Source organism: Oncorhynchus keta, chromosome 30 (assembly GCF_023373465.1).
Source record: "Oncorhynchus keta strain PuntledgeMale-10-30-2019 chromosome 30, Oket_V2, whole genome shotgun sequence".
Lineage (NCBI taxonomy): Eukaryota > Metazoa > Chordata > Actinopteri > Salmoniformes > Salmonidae > Oncorhynchus > Oncorhynchus keta.
In genome coordinates, this window is record NC_068450.1 from 61,037,743 (window position 1) to 61,042,742 (window position 5,000).

At 42.0% G+C, this 5,000-nt stretch overlaps 1 protein-coding gene and 1 long non-coding RNA gene across 5 annotated transcripts in view; both read left to right on the plus strand.

Annotated features, from left to right (window-relative positions):
* The window catches only part of LOC127913774 (glutamate receptor ionotropic, NMDA 3B-like), a 59,502-nt gene that overhangs the window by 41,243 nt on the left and 13,259 nt on the right, over positions 1-5,000 (plus strand).
* On the plus strand, positions 280-4,314 carry LOC127914045 (uncharacterized). 4 transcript variants are annotated; one of them, XR_008087717.1, is made up of 3 exons: positions 280-1,060; positions 1,700-1,770; positions 4,121-4,314. It is a non-coding gene; the product is annotated as an uncharacterized LOC127914045 (long non-coding RNA). The 4 variants fall into 4 exon arrangements; XR_008087716.1 differs by lacking the exon at positions 4,121-4,314 and adding an exon at positions 3,620-4,095; XR_008087719.1 differs by lacking the exon at positions 4,121-4,314 and adding an exon at positions 3,478-3,554.

Here is a 5,000-nt window from a genome sequence, read left to right on the forward strand (position 1 = left end):
CATTCAATGATCAAAATCAGTCAGACGTTCATGTTTGTTCCATAAATATCTATGACATGGAATGGTTGTGATGTCTGCTAAATGGGCAAATGACCTGCCAGGTGACATAGTGATGCAATAGGAATCACAATCTTACCAATCAACCAATCAAGTTTGGAAGCATATATATGGAGCTTGCCCACAGCACAATCACTAGCATTTATGAACATGGAGGAACGTCACAACCCTGAACAGCAGCTACATGCTCGTGGAAGAGAAATAAGAAGATGTGTAAGAATGTGTGGTAGTAGTGTTAGGGGAAGACAAAATAGAGGAAGAATAAGAGTCCCTGATGAAATCAGAGCCACATTGTGGACCATGTCATAAACCATGGTGTTACAATGGAAGAGGCTGGTCAGAGAGTACAGCCTAATGTAAACAGGTCCACAGTGTTATAAACCATGGTGTTATAATGGAAGAGGCTGGTCAGAGAGTACAGCCTAATGTAAACAGGTCCACAGTGTTATAAACCATGGTGTTATAATGGAAGAGGCTGGTCAGAGAGTACAGCCTAATGTAAACAGGTCCACAGTGTTATAAACCATGGTGTTATAATGGAAGAGGCTGGTCAGAGAGTACAGCCTAATGTAAACAGGTCCACAGTGTTATAAACCATGGTGTTATAATGGAAGAGGCTGGTCAGAGAGTACAGCCTAATGTAAACAGGTCCACAGTGTTATAAACCATGGTGTTATAATGGAAGAGGCTGGTCAGAGAGTACAGCCTAATGTAAACAGGTCCACAGTGTTATAAACCATGGTGTTACAATGGAAGAGGCTGGTCAGAGAGTACAGCCTAATGTAAACAGGTCCACAGTGTTATAAACCATGGTGTTATAATGGAAGAGACTGGTCAGAGAGTACAGCCTAATGTAAACAGGTCCACAGTGTTATAAACCATGGTGTTATAATGGAAGAGGCTGGTCAGAGAGTACAGCCTAATGTAAACAGGTCCACAGTGTTATAAACCATGGTGTTACAATGGAAGAGGCTGGTCAGAGAGTACAGCCTAATGTAAACAGGTCCACAGTGTTATAAACCATGGTGTTATAATGGAAGAGGCTGGTCAGAGAGTACAGCCTAATGTAAACAGGTCCACAGTGTTATAAACCATGGTGTTATAATGGAAGAGGCTGGTCAGAGAGTACAGCCTAATGTAAACAGGTCCACAGTGTTATAAACCATGGTGTTACAATGGAAGAGGCTGGTCAGAGAGTACAGCCTAATGTAAACAGGTCCACAGTGTTATAAACCATGGTGTTATAATGGAAGAGACTGGTCAGAGAGTACAGCCTAATGTAAACAGGTCCACAGTGTTATAAACCATGGTGTTATAATGGAAGAGGCTGGTCAGAGAGTACAGCCTAATGTAAACAGGTCCACAGTGTTATAAACCATGGTGTTACAATGGAAGAGGCTGGTCAGAGAGTACAGCCTAATGTAAACAGGTCCACAGTGTTATAAACCATGGTGTTATAATGGAAGAGACTGGTCAGAGAGTACAGCCTAATGTAAACAGGTCCACAGTGTTATAAACCATGGTGTTATAATGGAAGAGGCTGGTCAGAGAGTACAGCCTAATGTAAACAGGTCCACAGTGTTATAAACCATGGTGTTACAATGGAAGAGGCTGGTCAGAGAGTACAGTCTAATGTAAACAGGTCCACAGTGTTATAAACCATGGTGTTATAATGGAAGAGACTGGTCAGAGAGTACAGCCTAATGTAAACAGGTCCACAGTGTTATAAACCATGGTGTTATAATGGAAGATGCTGGTCGGAGAGTACAGCCTAATGTAAACAGGTCCACAGTGTCATAAACCATGGTGTTATAATGGAAGAGGCTGGTCAGAGAGTACAGCCTAATGTAAACAGGTCCACAGTGTTATAAACCATGGTGTTATAATGGAAGAGGCTGGTTGGAGAGTACAGCCTAATGTAAACAGGTCCACAGTGTCATAAACCATGGTGTTATAATGGAAGAGGCTGGTTGGAGAGTACAGCCTAATGTAAACAGGTCCACAGTGTCATAAACCATGGTGTTATAATGGAAGAGGCTGGTTGGAGAGTACAGCCTAATGTAAACAGGTCCACAGTGTCATAAACCATGGTGTTATAATGGAAGAGGCTGGTCAGAGAGTACAGCCTAATGTAAACAGGTCCACAGTGTCATAAACCATGGTGTTATAATGGAAGAGGCTGGTCGGAGAGTACAGCCTAATGTAAACAGGTCCACAGTGTTATAAACCATGGTGTTATAATGGAAGAGGCTGGTCGGAGAGTACAGCCTAATGTAAACAGGTCCACAGTGTTATAAACCATGGTGTTATAATGGAAGAGGCTGGTCGGAGAGTACAGCCTAATGTAAACAGGTCCACAGTGTTATAAACCATGGTGTTATAATGGAAGAGGCTGGTCGGAGAGTACAGCCTAATGTAAACAGGTCCACAGTGTTATAAACCATGGTGTTATAATGGAAGAGGCTGGTCAGAGAGTACAGCCTAATGTAAACAGGTCCACAGTGTTATAAACCATGGTGTTATAATGGAAGAGGCTGGTCAGAGAGTACAGCCTAATGATAACAGGTCCAAGTGTTATAAACCATGGTGTTATAATGGAAGAGTCTGGTCAGAGAGTACAGCCTAATGTAAACAGGTCCACAGTGTCATAAACCATGGTGTTATAATGGAAGAGGCTGGTCGGAGAGTACAGCCTAATGTAAACAGGTCCACAGTGTTATAAACCATGGTGTTATAATGGAAGAGGCTGGTCGGAGAGTACAGCCTAATGTAAACAGGTCCACAGTGTCATAAACCATGGTGTTAATTAAAATGGAAGAGGCTGGTCGGAGAGTACAGCCTAATGTTAACAGGTCCACAGTGTTATAAACCATGGTGTTATAATGGAAGAGGCTGGTCGGAGAGTACAGCCTAATGTTAACAGGTCCACAGTGTCATAAACCATGGTGTTATAATGGAAGAGGCTGGTCAGAGAGTACAGCCTAATGTAAACAGGTCCACAGTGTCATAAACCATGGTGTTATAATGGAAGAGGCTGGTCGGAGAGTACAGCCTAATGTTAACAGGTCCACAGTGTTATAAACCATGGTGTTATAATGGAAGAGGCTGGTCAGAGAGTACAGCCTAATGTAAACAGGTCCGCAGTGTTATAAACCATGGTGTTATAATGGAAGAGACTGGTCAGAGAGTACAGCCTAATGTAAACAGGTCCACGGTGTCATAAACCATGTTGTTACAATGGAAGAGACTGGTCGGAGAGTACAGCCTAATGTTAACAGGTCCACAGTGTTATAAACCATGGTGTTATAATGGAAGAGGCTGGTCGGAGAGTACAGCCTAATGTAAACAGGTCCACAGTGTTATAAACCATGGTGTTATAATGGAAGAGGCTGGTCAGAGAGTACAGCCTAATGTTAACAGGTCCACAGTGTTATAAACCATGGTGTTATAATGGAAGAGGCTGGTCAGAGAGTACAGCCTAATGTAAACAGGTCCACAGTGTCATAAACCATGGTGTTATAATGGAAGAGGCTGGTTGGAGAGTACAGCCTAATGTTAACAGGTCCACAGTGTTATAAACCATGGTGTTATAATGGAAGAGGCTGGTCAGAGAGTACAGCCTAATGTAAACAGGTCCACAGTGTCATAAACCATGGTGTTATAATGGAAGAGGCTGGTCGGAGAGTACAGCCTAATGTAAACAGGTCCACAGTGTCATAAACCATGGTGTTATAATGGAAGAGGCTGGTCAGAGAGTACAGCCTAATGTAAACAGGTCCACAGTGTCATAAACCATGGTGTTAATTAAAATGGAAGAGGCTGGTCAGAGAGTACAGCCTAATGTTAACAGGTCCACAGTGTTATAAACCATGGTGTTATAATGGAAGAGGCTGGTCAGAGAGTACAGCCTAATGATAACAGGTCCAAAGTGTTATAAACCATGGTGTTATAATGGAAGAGGCTGGTCAGAGAGTACAGCCTAATGTAAACAGGTCCACAGTGTCATAAACCATGTTGTTACAATGGAAGAGACTGGTCGGAGAGTACAGCCTAATGTTAACAGGTCCACAGTGTTATAAACCATGGTGTTATAATGGAAGAGGCTGGTCAGAGAGTACAGCCTAATGTAAACAGGTCCACAGTGTCATAAACCATGGTGTTATAATGGAAGAGACTGGTCAGAGAGTACAGCCTAATGTAAACAGGTCCACAGTGTCATAAACCATGTTGTTATAATGGAAGAGACTGGTCAGAGAGTACAGCCTAATGTAAACAGGTCCACAGTGTCATAAACCATGTTGTTATAATGGAAGAGACTGGTCAGAGAGTACAGCCTAATGTAAACAGGTCCACAGTGTTATAAACCATGGTGTTATAATGGAAGAGGCTGGTCGGAGAGTACAGCCTAATGTAAACAGGTCCACAGTGTTATAAACCATGGTGTTATAATGGAAGAGGCTGGTCGGAGAGTACAGCCTAATGTAAACAGGTCCACAGTGTTATAAACCATGGTGTTATAATGGAAGAGGCTGGTTGGAGAGTACAGCCTAATGTAAACAGGTCCACAGTGTCATACATTTTGCAAACATTCCATAGGGAAAACAGGTAAATATGTACTCCTTTACTTTTGATTCAGCATTTCATTCAGACCAATACAGCAACTATTGTAAAGGTAAATGAGAATCACAATATGTATGAGGAATATACAGTAATACAGTAATACAGCACAATTTGAATACAATATACTATCTGTAACATGATCTATTTGTGAATTCTACATGTCATATATAGGACTGCACAATGACCTCTACATGTCATATATAGGACTGCACAACGACCTCTACATGTCATATATATGACTGCACAACGACCTCATGCTGGTGACAGAGCAGCTCTACATGTCATATATAGGACTGCACAACGACCTCTAAATGTCATATATA